Source organism: Hyperolius riggenbachi, chromosome 4, assembly GCF_040937935.1.
Source record: "Hyperolius riggenbachi isolate aHypRig1 chromosome 4, aHypRig1.pri, whole genome shotgun sequence".
NCBI classification, from domain to species: Eukaryota; Metazoa; Chordata; class Amphibia; order Anura; family Hyperoliidae; genus Hyperolius; species Hyperolius riggenbachi.
This window is the reverse complement of record NC_090649.1, coordinates 143,295,493-143,320,946: the sequence shown is the minus strand read 5'-3', so window position 1 is coordinate 143,320,946 and position 25,454 is coordinate 143,295,493. Positions and strand designations below refer to the sequence as shown.

Genomic DNA, 25,454 nt, shown 5'->3' with positions numbered 1-25,454 from the left:
GGTCTTTGCATGCCAGGGCCAGCGCTTCCATAGAGGCAAAGGAGACAATTGTCCCAGGGCCCCAGAGCCTGTAGGGGCGCCCAAGGTGTCTCCCCCCTTTTCTCCAGGTATGGTGAGCCTATTCATGATGGCAGTGAATTAGGAAGAATAGAATTCCAAAGCAGTGAGCACAGTGCAACCTTCTGTGTCCTGTCTGGATTAGATTAGACTCTGCTATGTGTACACTCTGCATCTGTAGGGTAAAAGAGAAGGGGAATATTGGGGTCCCTAACAATAGGGGGCCCCATTGCAGCTAGAACTGGACCTGTTACAGGCAAGAATACTGTCCTAGAAATTCCATTAGAGTTGCAACAATTGCCCATTGCATTTAGATGCTAAAATGAATATCCATCACTTTCTTAATGGAAATAGCACTTGACTATAAGAATTCCATGGAGTAGTGTGCTAAGACTAGCTCTGTAGTAACCCTTCCTATAGTTGTCACTCCTGGCAACTACCTGCTTTGCCTATGCCTAAAAACAACTCTGAATGAAGTCAATTAAAAGCAAAGGGTTTAGGAGAACACAAAAGAGGTCATTTTTTTCCTCTACCATTCTATAAAAAGGTAATCCTAGAGAAGGCTATGACAGTAACAGACTTCAGCTGATCTTCAAATGCTGAAATGTATTAAATGTCTAAGACCGCAAGCAAGGCGCTGAATTTCAGTAGCAAGAGGTCTATATAGTGCAAAACACTAACTTTGCTGCAAAGCAAAAAAAAAACATTAGATACAACTTAGGAACTGTCAGGCCTGTAGGAATATCCACCAACAAATCAGCTCCAATGCCCCAATCTAACTCCACACGCTTCACCCTATGTTGCGTGTCCCCGCTTGAATGGGAGGTGAGCAGACAACACCTACCCGAGGCCTTTAGTGTGCATGGTATTGGAGCTGAATGCAGGGTGAGTGAATAAACTTCCAGGCCAAACAAGGATTCAGAGTTAGCAAAGTCCAGTAACATTCCAGGGTCATACACGGATGATCAGATATATTGCAGTACAGGAGGGCTAGGCAAAGAAAGGTCAAAAACGTATCCGAGGTCAAACCAGGCAGCAAACAGTCATAACAATAATCCAGGCAAGAGGTCGGTTCAGGTGGCACGCAAGAAAGGTCCATTAACAGGCAGAGGTCAAAATCCGGGTAATCCAATACAAGGAGACAGCGCAGTACAGAGCAACCAGCAAGCTAGAGCTATCACGGGCAACAAGCAACTGTCACAGCAAGGTTTAAATGCACACAACAGCCAATCACACGCAGGCATTAATCCTGTTTAAGTGTCAGCTGAGAGAAAGATCAGCTGACACAGGTGGCAATACATGTCAGCTGACTAACCAGTACTGACCAGCAAAACACCCTGACTGTGTGTCAGCTATAGCACAGTGGTCAACGTCATCGCCTCCTATGTGAGAGACCAGGGTTCAATCCCAGCCAGGGTCAGCATCCATTAAATTTATATTATTAAATAAACCCCTAGCTAAGTGTCAGCTGACTATCCTGTCAGCTGACATTACCTCTGTCGCCACCTCAGACCATACTGCGCCCGAGAGGAGCGAGACACCCGCCTCACAGGGGCATATTCACAAAGTAGTAAAATGACTACGTGCACACAGCTCATGTCAGGTTTACTGGTATTTATGCAACTGGTGTAGCGTGAATTCCGCTCCTTGGTTAATGTGCACGTTACTAATAAAACACACGTTACGCTGTGCGCGCATGGTAATTTTACCAGCCTTTTGTAAATATGCCCCTACATGTCTTCTTTTACACCTCATCTGTTTTTTGTTTTCTTAGATAATAACCTTCTAGTGTAGCAGTGTAATTATCTCTGCACAAATGAAGATTCAGATTTTATTTGGTCTAATCTAACACGGTTTTTAGAACGTACACAGTGTTGAAATCCAGATTGGTCCAGATTGTTTTTTTTACAATTTTGCTTTGACATTTGTGTTTGTCTTTTAGTTCCAAAACTGATATAGTCACTTGTTTAAAATATCTCAGAAAACATTTATCAGTTTTAAAGACTAATCCAAAGAACATATTCTTAACGCCAACTTTTAAGTTCACAGAAATAAACACGTTTGATAAACACATATTATAATACTTAAAGTGACACTTTGCTTTTGTGGAGTCAGTCTTTACCTCAGTCCAGCTTTACACATTGCTAGGATTAAAGTGGTATGAAGCTCAAAATGTAATCTCTCTAAAATGTCAAACACAGCACCAAACTAAACTAATAGAAACACAGTATAAAGATACTAGGGGCTTGATTCACAAAAGAGTGCTAACTGTTAGCACGGCCGTTTTCGCGCGAATTTTCGCATTGCACATGATCGCGCGAAACGATAACGCTTTCGCGCACAAACGCGAATTTTCACTCTTTTGTGAATCAAGCCATAGAGGTGTTCATAACTCAAAGTTCCACGTCAAGCCAATTGATAACGTTACCAGTTGCTGAACAAATTTTTAGATTATTTTTGTGATTAAGGGAACCTTAACTGTAGGAAAAAAATGGGTTTAATTTACCTGGGGCTTCTACCCCTGTAGCCACCCTCTGCCCGCACTGTCACTAAGTATGCCTCCAGTCCCTTGCAGCAACCCTCTTTTGGCCAGCCGACTGGCGAGTCGATGGGCCACTGCACATGGGTGGTCATGGCCGGGAGCATCCTCAATCACACTCCTGTAGACGGGAGCGTTCTGAACATACGCAGTAAAGATTTATTTCACACGTTTAGGAGGCACGTGGACCAGGGCTGCGCATCAGAATGAAAGTAGGGGCCTGCGGGGGACCGGAGGATCGGTTTGTCCTGGCGCGGGCACAGGGCAGCTGTAGGAGGCTGGCAGAAGCCCCAGGTGAGTTAAACTCTCTCTCTCTCTCTCTTTTTTTTTAATACAGCTAAGATTTAACTATTTGCTGTGCAAATGAAACACAGAAGGGAGGCAGAGAAACTTTCAAAGCATCACAGAGCGGGCAGGGTGAGTGGGGAGAACAATGCCCTCAGCCAGCACTTACTAAGCCAAGTCAGTTTGCCACTGAAGTGCCAAAGGGATTGGGGGTACAGAAGCTAGTTTCTTGGCAGGGGTGGTCATTATCGATCTACTTGGCCAATTGGATGCATTTTTTTCAAGTTTAGATACCACAACCCCATACCTGAGCAGGGAAAACAGCGCAGTCCTTGAGGTGAGGTGAATATGCAGCGCTTTATAAATAATAATAATAATATTATGCAGGCCAGCTAAGTATGGATGAGTGCACTTATTATTATTGAGGATTTAAATGTTCTCCTAACAAGTAAAATAACTTGACCAGGGGGGGGGATGTTGGGGATCTCAATTCACTTAACAACTAACACAGGTGCTAGTTGACTGGTTAAGCTGCCAATAGCTGTGATTTTCTAAGGGCTCATTGACAGTGTCAGACTGGGAGGTGGAAAAACTGAGGAAATCTACCTGCTGGCCAAGCAGCAGTAACCCTGTGGTATCACTCCCAATAGAAACCTGTAGCAAGTCTTCATTGCGAGAAGTTACACCTGATTACTGCTGCTTGGCCAGCAGGTGGATTTCCTCAGCTTTACCACCTCCCAGTCCGACACTGCTCATTGACACTATGCACGTTGCAGTGAGTTATGACACACTGTACATAGTGTGCGATAAACATGGTAACATGAAAGTTTATAGACTTTCATTTTAACATTCACAGTACAGCGGTGCATTGCTGAGCAGTGCATTTCAATGTGAATGGAGTGTTGAAATAGCGCTATGTATCACACTAATAATAGTCTATGGGCAGCGCATAGTAATGCATACTATGTGTTTCAGTACATGGATCATGCAGATAAGGCCAGTGGAATTAGCTGGTTTCCTTTACCTATGTCACTTCCCCTGGAACAAGACACCACAGTGGTTTAACAATGCAGTAAATGCGTGGAAATGCATGGAAACACATGATGAAATGCACAAAAACACACTGACAAATGCATGTGTTTTTGCATGCATTTTAATGTCTTTCAAATGCATTTATTAGTGTGAATGAGCCCTAATCCCATATTTTTGTTTTTGGGGAGCATTTTAAAGTGAACCAGAGATGAAAATTAACTAATGAGATAAACAATTGGATCTGTCCTTCTATTCCTAAAAATTAATCTTTTAGATAGCTCAAGGTTTTATTTTATGTATAACCATTTACAAAGCAGATTTAATGTTTCATAGTCTCTGCTCAATTGCAGTGTCTCAAAAGTCCCAGAGTGAAAATACATGAACTATTGACCTTTTCCTCTCAAGCCCCATACACACACTCAACAGCGGTCTTTTATGCAGCACAATTGTTGAACAACTTTTGTTGTGAAACAAGTTGAAACAGCTAAAAAAAAGTATTTTGCTAATGTTCAAAAAGCTGATAAGACTGATAAGAAGTCAATCCCACTGTTCCAATCCAATACCTCGCTCCCCTCGCCAGCCAATCACTGTGATCAGCTTTCATAGGCTACAGCCTATGACAGCTGATCACCCCTGAGCCTCTGGAGGGGACACCCTGGGTTATTTGCAGCCATTCCATATTAGGCTGCTTAAGTGTATATTCGGATGGGACAAATTGTCCATTCTGTTTAGTATGTGCATATTTGTGGAGGCTTGGATTCTCTGTGGTTGTAGCGCAGGTGATGTGCTGGGCACCTCTGTGTTTATGCTCTAGTGTGTCACACAATTGTGGTGTGCACTACAGCATGACTGCCTCCTAAGTTGGGGTTGTTCTTTATGTGTCACGCTGGGCGCTTCCGTGTTTGCGCTCCAGCGTGATACATGGGAGTGTCCGGCATGCCCTGAAATCCGCCCTCTTACTCCCTCATCCTAGCCGCTGACATCACTTCCAGCCACTTCCTGTTTGCGCTCCAGCTTGGTTACGTGACCTCGCTGGGCGCAGCCGCTTGTTCACTCCTCCTTCTCCCGCCCATTGACATGCGCAGAGCGTCTTCATAGACGCCGGGCACGATATTTAAGCTGGCCATCGCCATTACACGGTGCACTCCCACCTTTGCAGCTTGCTACAGTTATTGCCTTTCAGCCGCTGGGATCGTAAGTATATTGTTTTTCTCTTGCAGACATTATTATTATGGACTTTATTGTTTTAAACCATGTAGTACTGGTTGTGAAGCGCTCTTTTGCTCCCTGTCTATATGGTGGATCTATTTGCCCTATTTATACTACTGAGTTGTTTTGTGTAGTGGGGTCATTGTCTGCTTGTCTTTTTATAGTTTTTTTTCACTTTTGGTGCTATGGTTGGCCCTTGTTATGTATTTTAGGACTGTGACTCCAGTAGCTTTATCCATAGTAGCCATTGAGAACTACATTGATTGTTTCCATAGAGTGTTTTGCCCCATGGGCAGCCTGTCCATATGATCACATGTACTCATTGCTGTCATGTTTATTAAAGGTGTAAATCTACATCTGGTTGGCTCAGATGTTTTTTGCTTCCTTGGTGTCCTAAATGTGCAGTATCCACAGCATTGGCAGGTATGCGGAAATGCCTTCAGTATTTTCGATCTTTCTCCCCTTTTCATGTGTCTATTGCTTTAGTGATGAGGTCGATATTTACAGACCTTGGGTGTGTCACTAGCTGATACTCTTAAACTCTTTTCCTGTACTATGGCATACACAGTGGACTGATATTCACTAGTCCCTAAGGCTGTAGTGATATGCCTCTTTTCACTCTCAAAGTTGCTCTGTATGACACTGACATCTCTCTTTTTCTCATTGGCAAGTGTGGAGGTCTGTCGATATGAGACCTGGTGTCCACATAATGTCACTACATTTCAGCTTCTTATTTGCATGTAGAAACACCAGTTATTGCAAAGACATCCTAAGAGAAAATACTGAGTGAGGGCTAGTGCACACCAAGAGTGCTTCTGGGTGCTTTTCAGATCAACAGGGCTTTGAAAAGCTACTGAAACCCTATGAAGGTATCACCATAGCAGCGTTGTGATTTTTCTAAAAATGCCTTTAGTATGAAAAGCTGTATCTCCTAGGAGAAAACTCAGGAGAAAAAATGAATTGCATATGGGTCTATACCATTTAGATTGTAAGCTCACAAGTACAGAGCTCTCTCTCCCCCTTTTGTCTCTTGTAATTTCAAGAAGTTTTAAATCAGGATGATACCATTTATTGGCTAACTACAAATGAATAAGAATAAACAAGCTTTCGGCCTTGCAGCCTTCGTCAGGTTTACATCCTGTTAGTTTGCAAGCTGGTGGTACAGACAGCTTATATACATGCAACATCAAAAGGGAAAACAGATATTTTTTTCAAGCATAAATACACATTTGTGACTAATTACCAATTCTGTATTTTGTATCAAATCTGTATTTTGTAGATTGGCGTATACGATTGTCTGTGTTATTATGTATCCCATGTTTGTTTCTTTGTACAGCACCACAGAATACGTTGGCACTTTATAAATCAATAATAATAATACCTCCATATCAACAGAAGAGAGACACCAGTAAATGTATTTTGCGTTGCTAATTTCAATAACATTTCCCGGAGTAAACAAAAAAGCCTGTTGTTACAGCAGGGGAATGAGCGTTGCTTTCATGTAAACATCATCTACAGATATTTGATGATGATGATAATAATAAAATCTCCGGCTTTGGTCTCATAAGGTGCCAGTTTCCATTTTAATGTGAGCGGGATTGCTACGGCATGTCAGCACTTAGTAACAGCTGCTGGATCTCACTTGCTCTGCACTGGCCTTTTACATATGACCTGATTAATACAGCTGGGTCAACATAAGTGCAGCCAGAGATAAGGACAAAGCGCACAGTTGTAGCTTGGATCTACTACAAGCAGAAAATGTACACTTGTAGGAAGAATTCATGCATGCCTTGTCAGGCCCAGTGCACACCGAGCGGTTTTAGGAGCGGTCCGCCAACCGCATCCGCCTGTGAAAACGCTTGGCTAATGTATTTCAATGGGATGGTGCACACCAGCGGTTTGAGGTTTTTAACAAACCGCAAACGTGCCTACTGCTGCACGTTTGCGGTTTGCAGAAGCGTTTCTGCCACAATGTAAAGTATCAGAAAAACGCAAACCGCTCTGAAAAACGCTAGATCAGATCGGTTTTCCAGGCGTTTTTGTTACAGAAGCTGTTCAGTAACAGCTTTTACTGTAACAGTATTTGTAATCTGCTTCACAACAATGCTCCCAAAAATGCTAGGCATGTTTAGAAAACGTCACTAAACATGCCTAGAATCGCTCTGAAATCTGCTCCAAAAACCGCCAGCGTTTTGTGGATCTGCTAGCGGTTTTGGTGTGCACTGGGCCTCACTCTACTAACAATGCTAAAAGCAATACTAAGCAGCAGGCCATAGCACACACATGCAACACACAAGAGTACACAACACAAGCCCACAAAATAGCACAGTGCTGACTGACAGGATAATGAAAGATGACTGCATGCTATCCAATAATGTACATGAGTTGATGCACAGTGCACACTAGTGTTCAGTAAAATTGCTATGTGCAGGCTCTGAATGGCAATTTTTATTATTGTTCTGTTAGGTACATAATGCACATTGAGCAAATAGTGCAACTCAGGCTTCCAAGGTAATGCACGCATTGGTAGCATACCGCATATTACACTAGCAACATGCATTATGCAAGTAGCGTAACAAGCAGTGTGATATCAATGTGCGTGTTACCTAGGCAACACAAGTTGTGCTATTTACGCAACGTGCATTATGTAAAGTTTCAGTAAGATTGCCGTGCACTGCCTGCACATAACAAACTGACTGAACTGTAGAGATTCAACCCCATTATTTATGGCTGCTTACAAAACCAAGAGAGAGAATCACATGCAGAATCCCTTGGCTTAGTTTGCTCTAAGCTTACCCTGCTGGTTGAGATACTACTGGACCGTGATAGTGATGCTACTGCACCTCACTGCATATCAGTGATCACGATCATTGAATGCATGTGTACATTTCCTTATCCCCTACTGGGCATCACCCTGTGTCGGCGGCCAACTGCCTGTGTTGTTTATTTTAAAAATGGGTGCCTTTTTTAATGAAAGTTGAGGAGACGCGATCGCCTGGGACCAGGTAATGTATAGCTACAACCCCGCCTACTCTACCTATGCCTAGCCCTAATACCCCCACCCCGGTGCCTAACCCTAACCATTTTACCCACGCTGCCTAACCCTAAGTCCCCTGCCTAAGTTCTGCCCTGCTCCTGCCATAGGCGGCTAAAGTAAAAGCCGTGATTAGCGGCAAGGAGATTAAATGATGGTGCATAGTGATAAATAGCAGGCCCTAGGCTATTTATCATGCGTCATAATATAACCTCCTTGCAGCTAATTGAGGCTTTTACTTTTGCTGCCTAGCTCCATTTGTATAGGCACTTATCCTGCACCATTTTTATCTACTACGGTTGTATGTAAGAGTTCAGAAATGGGAAATACACATACCTCGGAATCAAAAGAGGCAGTTCTATCACTAAAAGTGAGAATGTAGTTCACAATTCTAGGAAGGTGATAGGGATGAATGGAGTGTATGCATTAAACTGTGTTAAGTAGAATTACATGCATATATTCTTACCGCACAACAAGTAGAGCGTAGTGCATTGCATGTAATGTACTGTATTCTGCCCTACTCATTATGTGGTAAATCTTTACACATGTAATTCTGCTTCATTCAGTTTATTGCATACACCCCATTGTCACATAGGTAGCATTACACATGCCTGATAAGAATATAAAATCCTCAGATCAACACTGAGATCATGTCTTTTGTATGGAGGCGGCGCCAATGAACTATACAATTTGTGGTAGATCAAGTAAACGTTCAATTTCTAACATATATCTATCATTTACATGTTCTACCACTTTGTACCATCAGATATTACAAAACAATTCAGAAGAAATCTTTTCTAAAAGCGCAAAAAGATGTAACAGATGCAGACCCCTCCTGCTGCAAGTAGTCAGGATTAGCCGGTGCTCGCCACTTCCAGGTTGTCGTACCTGGATAACACAATGCTCCAATCTGAATCTGAGCATAACAAGGCTACACACTGATGGCTTGAATGCAAAAGCTTGTACTAACATAGCACACTGCATGTTACGGTCTAACGACCTTCATCAGGGGATGAAGGTTGTTAGACCGTAACATGTAGTGTGCTATGTCAATACAAGCTTTTGCATTCAAGCCTTCAGTGTGCAGCCTCGTTATTCCGAGATTTAGGTTGAAATCATTTCTGATATTGACTTCATCCCCACAGCTGCGACCTTGTACTGCCTTGTATACAGTTCCCTTTTACCAATCTAAGCGCCTGTGATAAATGATCACCTGCATCAATGAGATGCCGGTGGTCTTTGTCAAAAGTGAACGTAAAGCATATATGCGTTATTTCCTGTAATACATGTATGCTGTAAACAGTACACACTAGTAGGAATAAAGTGTGTGTGTGTGTGGGGGGGGGGGGGGGGGGGGGACATCTAGTGGCCATAATAGTTAAATTACACCTAAATACATCCTGTTAAATAAAAAAACATAAAATACCCCATTAATTAACCCCTTACCTCCCCTCCCATAGTTACCAAAATAAATCACTTTTAAAAAAAATACATAAATAGTTACCTTAGGGACTCAACTTTTTAATCTGTATGTCATGAGGGTATATTACTGGGTATATTACTATTATGTTTGCAAATAAGGGCTTGCAATTAGTGATGGATGCAAAACCGAAAAATACACCTTTTTTCCAAATAATATATTGTCACCATACATTGTACTAGGGACATATTTTAAATGTTGTAATAACCGTGTCAAATGTGCAAATAAAATACATGGGTTTTAATTACAGTAGCATGTATTATTTTAAAACTATAATGGCTGAAAACTGAGAAATAATTCATTTTTTCTTTTTTTTTTTCTTACTGTTCCTGTTAAAATACATATAGAATAAAATAATTCATAGCAAAATGTACCATCCAAAGAAAGCCTTATTGGTGGTGAAAAAAACAAGATATAGATCCTTTTGTTGTGATAAGTAGTGATAACGTTATTGGCGAATGAAAGGGAGGAGCGCTGAAATGTGACAATTGCCCTAGTCCTTAACCACTTGCCGACCGCACGCTTATACCGTGCGTCGGCAAAGTGGCAGCTGCAGGACCAGCGACGCAGTACTGCGTCGCCAGCTGCAGGCTGATTAATCAGGAAGCAGCCGCTCGTGCGAGCGGCTGCTTCCTGTCAATTCACGGCGGGGGATCCGTGAATAGCCTGCGGGCCGCCGATGGCGGCTCGCAGGCTAAATGTAAACACAAGCGGAAATAATCTGCTTTGTTTACATTGTACGGCGCTGCTGCGCAGCAGCGCCGTAAGGCAGATCGGCGATCCCCGGCCAATCAGCGGCCGGGGATCGCCACCATGTGACAGGGGACGTCCTGTCACTGGCTGCACAGGACGGATAGCGTCCTGTGCAGCCCGGATCACTGGGCATGACAGGTAGGAGAGGGAGGGGGGAATTTCGCCGCGGAGGGGGGCTTTGAGGTGCCCCCCCCGCAACATGCCTGCAGGCAGGAGCGATCAGACCCCCCCTGCACATCATCCCCATAGGGGGGAAAAAAGGGGGGCAATCTGATCGCTCTGCGTGCCCGCTGATCTGTGCTGGGGGCTGCAGAGCCCACCCAGCACAGATCCCAACAAACAGCGCTGGTCCTTAAGGGGGGGTAAAGGGTGGGTCCTCAAGTGGTTAAAGTGTACCTGAGACGCCAATAAAAAAAGATTTGATACCTTCCCGGGGCTTCCTCCAGCCACATAAGCACTGCTGAGACCCCAGCCGTCCTCCCAAGTACCTCTGTTCTCTAGCTAACAGTCCCAGTAATCATGATCAATAATGTCAGTCAAGGGCATCTGTGCATGCGTGATCCTTTGTGCATGCGCAGAAGAGCCTGACTGGCGTGGCTGAGCTAGTTACCAGGGCTGATTTCAGCTGAGCGGAGGCACTTGGTGAGGATGGCGAGGGACACAGCGGAGGCACTTAGTGAGGAAGGTGAGGGACGCATTTCAATAGTTAAAAGCGCTTCAAGTAAAGATGTGCACAAAATAAGAAGATAACAATAATAGAACATAGGGCCCCTTATTAAATGTTAGCATAACACTAACTCTCCTAACCATCCACCACCTGCTCCTAACAGGAACCCCCCCCCCCCCCCCCATCTATGCCTAAACATAGCCACCTACTGCTTACAGTCACCCTCCCCCATCTATGCTTAAACATAACCACCAACCACCTACTCCTTACAGTCACCCTCCCCATCTATGCCTAAGCATAACCACCAACCACCTACTCCTTACAGTCACCCTCCCCATCTATGCCTATGCATAACCACCAACCACCTACTCTTTACAGTCACCCTCCCCATCTATGCCTAAGCATAACCACTCGCCACCTACTCCTTACAGTCACCCTCCCCATCTATTCCTAAATCTAACCACCCACTACGTACTCCTAAGACTAACCCACCTTATCTTTGTCTTAACATTACCACTGACAACCTACTCCTAGCACTAACCCACCCATATCTATGCCTAAACATAAATACCAACCACCTACTCCTAACATTACAACCCCCCCCCCCCCCAATGTATGCCTAAACCTGACCAACCACCTACTCCTAACACTAATCCTCCCCATCTATGCCTAACACTAACCACCTACTCCTTACGGTCACCCTCCCCATCTATGCCTAAACCTAACCACCCACCACCTACACCTAACACTAACTCTCCCCATGTATGCCGGAACCTAACCAGCCACCACCTACTCCTAAGACTAACCTTCGCCTATCTAAGGCTAACTCTAACCACCAGCACATTCTATATATTATTTTCAACATATTTTGTATGCATGATGCACATCTGAAAGTGGAAAGGACAGGCTTTCCTGAATTTATATTTTATTGTTTACCTGAAACCCACAGTGTTCCAACTAATACTGGCTAACGTGCATTCACTGTGTGAGTGTTTTTTGCAAAGCTAGTCTTTGATGACAGAAGAAACTGAAATAGTTTGCTAGTTTACGATATATTTTAGACATTACAGTGATTCTACACAATAGCATAATTTATAAGCAAGAATGCAGCTTTCAGTAAAATAATAGCTCTGTTTTCTATCAGGAACAGAGAATGTGCTGTGTCAGCAGCTGGAAGCACAGTTATGTGTAGTTATGCTGGGGCAGAATTACCAGCTGTATAGCGTCACATAAATATTAAATATGTTATAAGTAAGGTCATGCAGTATCTAAGTGGTTAGACCTCACCTCCCAGTTCTGCAGTCCTAGATTTGAATCTTAGCCAGCATATTATCTGTGTGGAGTCTGTACGTTCTTAACATTTCCAATTCCATAAGGCTGGATTTATATTTTTTGCTTCCCTGACCCTTGGCCGATTATGTTGTGGCTCCCTTTTCATGTGCAGCAGCACTCCTCCCATTCCATGTGCAGCCCCCTTTTCCATGTGTATCATGCATGTTTGCAGCTACTCTGCTTTCATGAATAGCTTCCTTGAGCATCAGTTTCACATTTTCATGTGTTGTTCCCCATTTTCAGCCTCCTTTTTCATATGCGGCAGTCTATCTTTCATGTTCAGGCGCCCCCTTGGGCTGCAGCCACCCAAGGCCCGGGTCTTTGTAGCCTTCCCGCCCTGAATTTCTGCATGTTGCCAGCTACATGTTTCCGGAAACCTGCTGTAAGCCCAAATTGTACTACACATCAAGGAAGGAATCTGTGAGAAAGGACAGCTCAATTCAGCACCTTTTCCAGTTCCTCTAAACTGACATACCTTCTATCATTATCAGGGACTTCAATGTCCCCATAGATACTGTCCTACTGCCACAAAATTTGTCTCATCACCTCCTCATAAGATCTCTCTCAGTGGTCCTCCACCTCTACCCACAATGATGGCCACCCTCTGAACATAGTCTATAGACACCTTTGCCCTGTTTCAGCCCTTACTAACTCTTCATGTCCCCTCGGGAACAAACATCATTATTCATTTGCAATGTGATCATAATGTTGTCCGGTAACACACAGCCCGGCTCACGTTATCATGTCGGAACCTGAGGCATCGCACAGATGTGAATGTGCTGATTGTAGGACTATTTCTGTGTGCTTATAATTTATGTTATACTTAGTTGTGTATCGTCAAAAAATAAAAGTTTCACTGTATCGTTTCACATAACCAAAGCCTGACTTTGAAGTCAGTCCTTGTACAAGATTTTCCATTCTCATATGATACGGCTTAAACTTTGCATCTTTGCCTTCTAGTTGTAATGATTTGCACTGATGCGTTCCTGTGAGAAAAACCTTCATTGTGCATGTCTACTTTCTTAAATAGCACTGAGGCAACACAACGTGATTCTCTGAGTTATTCTCCAATCCGGTAAGAGCTGCTGCCACTGCTAAAAAAAAAATCTGACATTGACGTTGTGGATGTCACTGTGTACTACTCATATGCAAGAGGGACGTACTTCAAGCCTATTATTAGGTTTTTCTGTCAGAACTTGTACAGTACTGTCAGTCACCCAAAATAAATATTATATGTGAAGCTTAATTTCTCTTTTGTTGTTAAATAAGCCGTGTGAACTGCAACATGATGTCATGGGAACAGTCATCAGCAAATGAAACCCTTTCTAATCACTTATTGCATAACTAGTGGTGTTCCCACCTCACAGACAGTGGGGTTGATTCACTATATTAAACAGCGTGAGTAACCTTCTGTTACTCGCGCTATTTAATCAGCGGGCCTTAATTTTCATTGTTTGCATGCTACGTGTGCTAGTGTCAGTGTAGCGTGCGTAATCAGGCTCAGTCAGGATTGAGCATTCAGCACACGCTATGCTGAAGGTAGTGCAGCATAGCGAGCGCAATTAATGTACGCCTGCTCTCCCTGCAAATAACGAGCGCTCCACTGTCATGCCCTAGCCCCTTCAGGTCCAATTACTTTAAAGGACGTGATCCCCACTCTTTGATTGGCCCAATAGGCTGCATGTCACTTGACTCATTTGACCTAGATGAGTATCTGTGTCTTTCTTTTTAAAGGATACACTACGTGCGTAAATATAACTATTTTTACTTACCTGGGGATTCTTCCAGCCCCTACAAGTCGCGTGTGTCCCTCATCGCAGCTCCGGTCCTCTCCCATCTCCCGCTGGAAGCTTCTGAAGATTGCCAACTGAGGAACTGTGCATGAGTCTATGGAAATAAAGTAAGTTTTTTCAGATAAATATGCAGTAAACATACAACTGATTGCACCAAATTATGCTCTATGTCTTGTAAAAAGTATGACTCTGGGGCATAATATTAGTAGCAACCAAGCCTCAACAGCGAAAATGGCAGGGGGCACCATCCCTAATATCCAACCCTCCCCATCCCTGCAAGTATGGCCAGCAAGGCTGTGGATTCAGAGCCAAGGAGTTGGAGCAATTTTTGGGTTCCTGGAGTCGGAGTCGGCAGTTTCATAAACTGAGGACGAGTCTGAGTCAGAGTTGGAGTCAGATGATTTTTGTACCCACTCCACAGCCCTGAAAGTGTGGTGGAGTTGGCGTCGAGGCATTGGAGCAATTTTGGGTTCCTGGAGTCAGAGTCTGAGTCGGTGGTTTTATAAACTGAGGAGTCAGAGTTGGAGTCAGATGATTTTTGTACTGACTCCGCAGCCCTGTTGGTCAGTGTCAGTATTTCACTCCCTCCTACCCCTAGAGATGTTTTTATGTCCCAAAGCAAAATGTGTGAAGGCAAACACTGAATTAAGTTAAAGATAAAGAGGAAATTAAATCACTAACAACTAAAAATCTATCTACTGTAAAATGTTAAAGATGATCTATTTACAAAAGTAACCAACGATTTTACTGGAGATAATGTGCTGCATGCAAATCAGGCCCCAGGCCAAGCTAAGTGGTCACTCTGCTACCATAATCCCCAGGACACTCTGGTCATTTGATATCATAAATGGATTCAGAGAAACTGAGAATCAAACTGTCTGTCACTATTTCTTGCCAAAATAAACTTAGACTGAATAAATGTGTTGATGGCTGTAGACAACTGCAACCAACGCTTACGGCTAAAGTTCTAGACATGAGAATTAGGTCACCTCATCCAGCTAATCTATTTTAAAACTTTTCCCAGTTGTCTTACAAATGATAATGAGCGATGGTGGAGTCTGGGCCAAGATCCTGGTAACCTTTTCCCATGCAAAGAACTTATCCAAGTGTTGATGCTCTCTACACTACTGATCAAGACCCAAGAGGGAGAAGGGAAAACTTCTGCACATCTAAAGGTGGCCACACACCATACATTTTTTTAAATATCTGTTCAATTTAAGAATTGCAATCAATTTTTCTGACTGATTGTAACATTCAAAAATATGACCAATGTCCCACACACGTATGTTCAATTTCTCCCCAATTATGATAAAAAAATGATTGAAAACTCTGACAAAATTGCTAGGGTGTGTATATTAATAAACTGACAATCCAACACACACCATATAATCTTTAGAAAGATTGAAGAAAAATATCTGGCATTCCGGATCGATAAATAAATCAAATAAAACGGGAAATCCGATCGGATTTTTCAGTCGAATGAAAAAAAAATCTTTCGATTTTTTTGGGAGATACGATCGTTTTTATCAAATTACTGTAAAATCGGATCATTTTATTGTATCGTGTGTGGCCACCTTAACTAACCACTTATAAGATTTGTGTAGCTAACTTCATGAAATCAAATGGTCAATAAACTCCTCATCATACAATGAGATAAACACTTAGGGCTGGTTCACACTGGGGCACTTTTCAGCACTTTGCTGATTATTGGCGATTAGTAAAAGTGCTGGGTAAAGGTATCCTTTTGGGATCATTCTCACGGCAGTGCTTGTGATTTGCATAAATCACAAACGCCCTGCATGCAGCATTTTGGGTCAATTGGGATGTGATTCTTGTTCTCTTGACCAGGAATCACAACTGCAAATCTGGGCAAAATTATGAAATTTTGTACCGCAAAATTGTGATTGCAATTCACGGTTTGCACTCCAAGTATGAACAAGTGGAATTACAATTTGGCATTAAAAAAAAAAACTTGATACTTATACCTACTGTGTACAGTCATCCTAAGTTCCAAAATAATCAACTGTCTAAAATGTACAAGCCCCCCTCTTTCTTCCCAACCATAGAATATAGCAGGGCTGGGAACTGCCACTGCAATTGTTGTATTATATTAAATTCATTCAGAAAACTCTTACAGTAAGGAAAACATCTGCTCTGCTTACAGTCACACTGTATCCTGCAAAAACGAAAACCATCTTTGCTGGGTCTACTTAGCTTTATTAACTGCAATTAGTTATTAAAAGACAGCCAGATAAGCTATGTTGGAATGTATCATGTTACAGATAGGCTTCTGAACAAAGTGTCTATTAACATTTTCAGTAACTATTTAGCTTAGCAAGTTTTTATGGTGTGGCTAAGCTATTGGAGCAGAGGGAATATTTTGACTACATTCCACCTTAATAATGCATATATCAGCATATTCTGAAAGGAAAACTACACAGACATCAACTAAAGCAGCCAAATAGGTTTATCAGCTGATATAGCACTGATTCTTCCATATTGTTTTTGGCCTTAAAGTCCTACAGTGCCGTAACTTTGCTCCTCTAACAATCTCCTCCTAACCTCCAATGCATCTCTCACTCTCATGCACGACTACAGGATTTCACTAGAGCTTCCCCCATCCTGTGGAATTCTCTCCCACCACCCATCAGGCGTGTCTCCTCCTTCAACATCTTCAAACAAGCCCTCAAAACTCAAGTTTTTAAGGAGGCCTACCCCAATTCAATGGTGCCTTAACTCTCTCTGTTGGGAACCTCTTATGCATCCCTTCTCCCACTAGATTGTAAGCCTTTGGGAGGGCCCTCTCTCCATTTGTATCACACTTGATTGTGCACTCTACCCAGAATAATGTGAGCTTCTATTATTGGGACTGCCACTTCAGTGTATGACCTGGCATTGTATTATTACCTGTATTATGTTGAGTATCTTTTGCTTATCACCTGTATTGTGTTGTTGTATGTTATTGCTTATTACCTGTATTGTGTTGTCGGTCACCGCTGTTATTGTCTGTAATCTTATGTATTGTACAGTGCTGAGTGCTGCATAATATGTTGGCACTATATATAACAATAACAATAAATAATAATAGTGCCACTGCTAATTTATTTTAGTTTTACTCATTCACACAAGTGGTTCTTCAGCTGTGATCTGGAGATGACTGGTACGCTGTAGGCTGTTGATTGGACGCATGATCAATACTTTATGCATCCTAATAGGTAATTACAGCCTAAAAATAGTGGTCCTGCAGCTAGTGCAAACAAGTACTAGTACAGGATAGTGTGTTTTCCTGCAATAAGACATCCTAGATAAACTAAACTTTCTGCACATCCATATGGGAGCCTGATAACACAGGACACTATCCTCATGTTATTTGTGTGTTCTCCCCATGGGACTTTGGGTAGTTCGGTTTCCTCCCACATTCCACCCCCCTGCACCCCCAAATTGTCTCAGAATGATGGTAAGGATTAAACTCTGAACTCCTCTGAGGGACAGTTAGTGGCATGATTAATATAGGGTGCATGAAAAAAGGGCGCCAGGAAAAAAAAAAGGGCCTGGCTGGATAACAAATTGGTGGTGGTGGTTCTCAATAATGATTTAACTAAATTGGTTAACGATAAATACCATTTTAAAACAGAAGAGAGATGGAAACTAAAAGAAATTAATGTTAAAAATCTTTACGTAAGTCAACAATACAGCTTAACCTGACCCTATTCTCACACAGATCCCTCCCCTGGTGGTGCCTAACCCTAACCACTCCCCTGTTGGTGCCTAACCCTAATCCCCCTGGGGATGCCCAACCCTAATCACCTCCCTGGTGGTGCCTAAGCCTAACCCCCTCTTCCTGGGGTTGCCTAACCCTAACCGCCTCCCGGGTGGTGCTTAACCCTAGCCACCACCCCTTGGTGATGCCTAACCCTAACCACTCCCCTGCACAAACACCGTTACACACATAGAAACGATAATATATTTGATAACTTAAAATCTGTACATACAGACAAAATAATATGACAAAAACTATAATGTTGCAAGTTTCTAAAACGATAACTTATTTCAAATACTTTAATGTTCTAATGTTGTTAACGATATTTATCGGGCGCCCTTGTTTCTGCTTTGGGCGCCATATTATTGATAAATGCATTAGAGTCTATGGCTGCGCTCTTTTCATCCAGTAGTTGCTGGCGCCCTTTTTTTCCTGCTACCCTAATATACTGTACAATAGTACTTTATAAAAAGAGCTTCAGAAGATAGCAGCACCATAAATACATAAATACACAATAATAATAATTATAATAATAGTGATTTTCATTTGTATACCTTCCTGGAGCTGAGCTTTAAAGTTACATAGTTATTTTGGTTGAAAAAAGACATACGTCCATCGAGTTCAACCAGTATAAAGTGACACTGAAGCGAGAAAAAAAGCCTCATGATATAATGAATTGGTTGTGTAGTACGGATAATTAATAGAACATTAGTAGCAAAGAAAATAATATATTTTTATTTTCAAGTATATAGCTTTTTTATAGCATTGCATCATTCTCTAACAATTGCAGTTTCCACAATACACTCAGCATTTTAAATGATTTCACAGAGTAGGCAATTGACCCTTTGAACTTTTCTCTGTAGAAAAAAACATAAACAAAAAATAAACAATGAGAGACAGTTGAGATAATGGCTTCACAAGACAGCAATTTTATAAAGCAGCAGAGCTCACAGAAGCTCTATTGCATAGATAACAAAGGAGGTTTCTTAACTCTTCCTGTACTGGAAACAATATGAGACTCATATCTGTGCTAATAATGTTTTATTTCTTAGCAGTACTACACATACAAATCATTATATCATAAGTTTATTTTCACTTCAGATTCCCTTTAAAGAGAACCCGAGGTGGCCTTGTATTACGTAAGTGGGGCACAGAGGCTGGTTGGTCACACTAACACCAGCCTCTGTTGCCCCATCGTGTGTCTCAAAGACCCCCCTGCTCGCCGCTATACCCCCGCAGTGCTGGCGACACGCAGCGTGTCGCCAGCACAATGTTTACTCTAGCGCTGTCTGTCAGCGCCGCTCCGCCGCCTCCCCCGCATCGCCGCTACCCGCCCTCGTCCCTTCCCTCCCGCTGATTGGAGGGAAGGGACGAGGGCGGGTAGCGGCGATGCGGAGGAGGCGTGGGAGCGGCGCTGACAGACAGCGCTAGAGTAAACATTGTGCTGGCGACGCGCTGCGTGTCGCCAGCACTGCGGGGAGTATAGCGGCGAGCAGGGGGGTCTTTGAGACACACGATGGGGCAACAGAGGCTGGTGTTAGTGTGCCCAACCAGCCTCTGTGCCCCACTAACGTAATACAAGGCCACCTCGGGTTCTCTTTAAGTACAATAGTACTTGCAGAAAGCAATAAAGAATGATTCTATGTAAGGGAAAGTTCAATGAAGCTAGATGTTTTACTGCAGTCTCAAGGTTGTTCTCTACAAGGGAAATGATGAAATATCGGCCAATATCTGTCTCAGGGTGTAGTTAGTAAATCATTCAATACTTTTCTGTGAATTATTCCAAATATTATCGCTCTGAGGGTACAATGCTAAATACTTTGGCAAGTGATTGCTGTACTATCATAAGCAACTTGATATGTTTTCATCTGTTAGTTATGAATTATTTTGTGCAGTCTCACTATGTGTGTAAAGTGTGTGCCAGCCTTTGTCAAGGAGATTTGAAAGTTATGTTAAAGGACAGTAAGATTAGGGTGTGTTTTTTATATCTTTTCATATATAGTTGTCTTCTGTATAATTATAAGTACTAAAGCATGCATGTTTACAAATGGTATTGCTGTACAGATTATGGATCAAGTCAAATTAAATTGTACCCAAGGTGACATGTGACATGATGAGAAAGACGTGTATATACTGTGCCAAGCATACACATAGCTAGGCTGTGCTACTTTTCTTCCTTTTCTGCCTTGAGAGAGTTAACCATTCAAGAATGCAAATTACAGTTTCTCTCCAGTTGGTATCTAATTGGACTATAGGGTAACCCTCACTGGTAAGGAATTACAGCCATAAAACCTCTCCTGTCAGAGAACAGCATCTGAGAGCAGAGAATAGAGTAAAAGTAAATACTATAGTTCATACATTTTAGCTCTGGGATGCTGAAAACTCTGTGAAAGACTGTGTCATACAGCTGAGACAATAAAGCTTTAATCCTACTTTTTCAGCATTTATACAGAAAGTAAAACCGTGAGATTCTAAAAAAAAAAAAAGTCATTTTTCAGAGTAAGAGAATAGATACAATTGTTTAACTCATCAGTTTATTTTCACATCAGATTTCTTTTAATCCTAAATATCAAAAAAGTAGTGGTCAGCACCTCCAAAAATGTATAAGCTCTTTTACTTAAAACATAGCTCTTTATTGAAAGATTTTAAAAATCCATAAAAAAATGTAAAATTGCGTGGGGCAGTGCTGGGCCGAAATTACGCATTAGCGTAATTACGCATCGTAATTCACTACAAATGCACCGTAAGCGTTACGTGTAAGGTTGCGGTATTACACGTAATTAATTACGCGTAGACCGTAGGTTACGTTATTATTTTAAGCAGGCTTTGCTATTAACCGTTAAAGTCGGCGGGTTTTTAAATGTATATATTTTTCCTTTAAACCTTTAACATCGATTTTCTCAAAAACGATAAGGTCTTTTTGAAAAAAAAATTTCCCTCTTATTCCTTCTGATCTCCATAATATATTCTCCAAATTTGAGGCTCTCAGCAATTAAGGGGGCTTTGCTATTAACCCTTAAAGTCGGCGGCTACCTAACATTGATCCATGCGTCAACTTTTCCGCTTGGGAGCATTGCCTTACGCATTAATTGCTAGTAGGAAATTTTGCGTAAGGCAATAACGTAACAACCTGCATTACGGTATTCTTACGCGTAATTGCGTAAGGGCCATGCGTAATTATAGACATGAACCGTAGATAAATGTCTACGCCGTAAGCGTAATTCCGTAATGCGTAATAGCGTAAAATTACGCGTAATGATCCGTAAGCGTAGATTTTTCCATTACGACCAGCACTGGCATGGGGCCAATGACCAGCGACAGCCCGCTGTTTCAGACTTCCGCCTTTCTTCAGGCTGGACAGTCCCACACTAATCAAATATCCACAAACCACAATCTTATATATTCCATACCTACCAATCAGGATGCAGCACTGTGGATACTGTGGGTGCTGATCACACCAAGAGAAGTCTTAATCCCAAATATCAGTCATTTGGTTTGGGTCAGTCAGAACTAAATAAAGGGCTTTTCCATAATGCACTGGTCCACCAATCAGTAGCTGTCAACAAGCAGTGGAGTCTGCCAATATATTGAGATGGCAGGCATAGTAGCGGCTGCCTTGATTACTTGGTATGTGGACCCAAGCATAAAGAATACGCCATATTAGTCTGGGCAGCCATTTGAGTCTTGTATGCTTAGCTAGCCAGATCAGTGAACAATGAGGATTAGGTATCTAGGATGTTTTTGCAGGAAAAAACAATTCTGCTGTTGTGGGAAGTTTTCATTTTACTAACTACTTTTAAAGAGAGCCTGAGGCGGGGACTGATCCAGGGGGCTGGGCGGATCAGGTAGCCGCCATCTCCACTGCTCTCCACTGCTCTTGTGGCCCGCATCTCCCTACTTTAATTTTTGTGACCTCTGGGGTCATGATGCTGAAAGGAGAGTGAGATGCTCTCTCAGGGAGCAAGGAGGCGGGAGATGCGGGCCACAAGAGCAGTGTAGAGCAGTGGAGATGGCGGCTACCTGATCCGCCCAGCCCCCCGAATCAGTCCCCACCTCAGGCTCTCTTTAAAAGTAGTTAGTAAAATGAAAACTTCCCACAACAGCAGAACTGTAGAAAGCCTGCAAGAATGCCCCCAGTGGGCATTTTAAGCAGGGAATCCCTCTCCTCCTTTCCCCTCGAGATTAGCGACAGTTACTGTCACCAATTTTGGGGGGTTATAGTGTGGCCGTGGGGGGGGGGGCAGAGTGCGGCGCAGGGGATACAGAGGCATGTCATGATGTAGGGAACATGCCTCCTTGTCCCATCTGCCCCGCCTTACCGCCCCCCCCCCCCCCCCCCCCACCGCACTGCCTCGGGTTCTCTTTAAGTGCCCAGCAGTATTGCTTTGTGCTTCCAGTCAGTTGTGATTATTGTATTACTTGATATATTTTTAGTCAATTAGTCAGCAATACTTCAGTTAGTGTCTGTATATTTTTAGTTATGGTCCATTCAGTTATGACTGTTTTACTGTAAAACAGTGAAAATAAAATATTCCACTTTGTGTTCATACTGTGCTAGACCTTAGGCCCGTTACAATAACGCGAGCTAGGCCTCAACCCCTCACAACCCTCTTTGGCAGCCACCAGAGGTATACGTAGAGAGTGCACTTCCTCTTGCGCAGACTGGCTGCTACTGACAGAACTAACTGGACCCGTTACCAGAGCTGCAGGCAGCGGAGGACAGCAGCGTGGGAGCGATCTGTGCGCATGGGGCTGGAGGAAGCCTCAGGTATGTATAAAACTTTTTTTATTAGGTCTCTGGAACACTTTAGGACTGCCTAATTTTTTTCCATTGTTTTAAGAAAAAATATCTCCAAGGGCCCTCTGTTTCTACTCTAAGGTGAGGTTTATCTTGTTTTAGTAATGCTCAGAGCTGCCAGGTAACTGGTATTGTCTAAAAGGAAATAAATATGGCAGCCACCACATCCCTCTCAGTTCAAGCGTACTGTGTGAGTGTGTGTGTGTGAGTGTGTGTGTGTTGGTGTGTGTGTGTGTGTGTGTGTGTGTGTGTGTGTGTGTGTGTGTGTGTGTGTGTGTGTGTGTGTGTGTGTGTGTGTGTGTGTGTGTGTGTGCGGACGGGGAGGGGGAGAGGGAGGGGTGTTCTGCAAAGAGAAGGGTATTTTAGAAAGGATGACATTTAGGGGGTAGTATGTATTGCTGAAAATTAAAATAATGTTAGATAAAACACAAAGTGGACACGAGATATGATCACATGATTGAATTTTATATCTTTGATAGGCTGGTCCCAATCGAGTTATCATCTTTCAGATCTACTTTCTGTTTTATGATACTTGATTTTACTTGTTGGAGAAATATATCCTATATAATAGTGACCAACATGCTAATAGGCAATAGAGTGGAAGACGGTATTTTTAATTTATTTAACAGTTTCTATTTTGTAATTAATCACTAGAAAGGAAAATACATAAGGTTTTCTGCAATAAAAACATGACAGAAAGGACATAAAATATTGTTAAGACTGCCGAATGTTAAACCCTATTTAACAGTATAAATGAATGAACTCAGAAGCCCTTTTAGAAAACAGTTAAGAAAAATGTCCCCATTGCTGACCATATCAATGCACAGGTGTGAAAGACATGCCACTGAGTACATAAAACAAGGCCAGAGCTATAATTAATCACACAGGAAAATGGGTTTGTCATTCTGTGCAGCCAATCATAAGCCAGATAAACAACCTGCCCGACATATATAAATGGCATGCACTGTCCTTCATTCTTCACATTGCCATCATGTGGGCCTTGGTCATTCTCGTGAGTATTGCAGCGGCGTCTGCCGAACCCCGAGGTTTTGTTGGGTAAGAAGCAAATACTTCTATTTCAAATATTTTCATGATTTTGATTTTAAAAAATGTATTATATTAACTTTTTTTTTTGCTTTAAGGGAGAAAGTATTTCGTGTGACTCCCCAAACCTATGAGCAGGCACAGTTTATCAAGTCCCTGGCTGAATACACAAAGGTACGTTTTTAATAATGAGATTTCCTTTATTATGTTGTTATTTCAATCAGCATTGCTTGTGGTCACACAGTCTCCACTATCATTATTACAGTGCTTTCTAAGGTACCCCTGACTGTCATAATTTTCTCATTTAGCTACTGGGATAAAAGGTTTAGGAAGGAAATCCAAACGCTTTGAAAACCCCACCATTGTACTCACTGGTGCAGGCTCGGGTTAGGTAGGCCATGTTACACCACAGAAAGGGGATCCGCAGGCTTCAATCGAGTTCATAAAAGCCAGTTTTCTTTACTTCGGAAAAAATCCACACAAAAGACATAGACATCCACAGGGTCAAACTGATGAGTTTCGGGCTTTAAGGTATGTCCTTAGTGTTACTTACAAGGTATGTAAGCGTGTAACTATGACTAAAGGCATACCTTACAGCCTGATACGCGTCACTTTGACCCTTTGGGTGTCTATGTCGTTTGTGTGGATTTTTTCCTAAATGAAGAAAAACGGCTTTTATGAACTCAATTGAAGTCTGTGGAACCCCTTTCTGTGGGATAAAGTTTAACAGTAATCAGGATATTCATTCAAAATAAAGCAATCTTCCTCTCAGCACTTCTCTAGTTTTGCTGGAACTGCCTGTTAGCTGGCAGACTGCTTATTTCCTGGCCTCTTAAGGATCCGAATCACTTTATTTGCCAAGCATGACTGGGTTAGGCCCAGAATTAGGTTTGGCACATACATATAGGGCTCCAGTAGTAGGACGGACACACAGTAAAACAGCAGTATAAACAGGATGCATAAATACATGGAGGGTCAGTGTTCATCAGTCAGTTTTACCATTAACGACCTCAGCAACTAACGTCCGCACCCCTAAAAGGAAAAGGCAGCAATTTAAGCCTTGTCTCAGGTACAAGACAAGGCTCTGCCTCTTGAAGTGGGTGCCGGATGAGACCGATTGTGAAAATACCGGTAATGTAACATTACTGATATTTTACTTACCTAGTCCCCTATTTTAACAACACTAACCCACCCTCCAAATTTCTACTACTAACCTCCTCTCTTAATGTCCACCACAAATCCCCCTCCCAATGCCTGCTTAACACTAACCCCCTCTCTAATGCTACAAAATAACAACCTCCCTCCTCCCCCCTTGGCCAAAGTATTGAATTACTAACCGAACTACTAGCCATATGGCTACTAATAGCCAAATAGTAGACTAATAGATAGTTGGCTAGTATCTGTGCCAAGCTCAACTCCTCAACCAGTGGTCTATTACTCGCATGTCGAAGGCGATGCCCAAATGAACTGCTTCATTCAGGCACACCACTCGCAAGTCGCAAACCACCATATGGCTTATGGAGCTGACCAGAATGTGTCATCATTGCATTGCATAAGCTCTGTACTAGGCAAGCTGCACTCTCACAAAAAGTTATGAATGTAGGATGTTTTAAATTCAGATTTTTTTTTCTGCTGTAGATTATTATTTTTGTATACTATAGAGCAGGGGTC

At 42.4% G+C, this 25,454-nt stretch overlaps 1 long non-coding RNA gene across 4 annotated transcripts in view; it reads right to left on the bottom strand.

The window, feature by feature from the left end:
- Window positions 1-25,454, bottom strand: part of LOC137571525 (uncharacterized) — a 54,539-nt gene that overhangs the window by 27,479 nt on the left and 1,606 nt on the right. For all 4 annotated transcript variants that reach the window (XR_011031364.1, XR_011031365.1, XR_011031366.1 and 1 more), the window contains exon 2: window positions 14,161-14,275. This is a non-coding gene — a long non-coding RNA (uncharacterized lncRNA). The remainder of the gene's footprint in view (window positions 1-14,160; window positions 14,276-25,454) is intronic.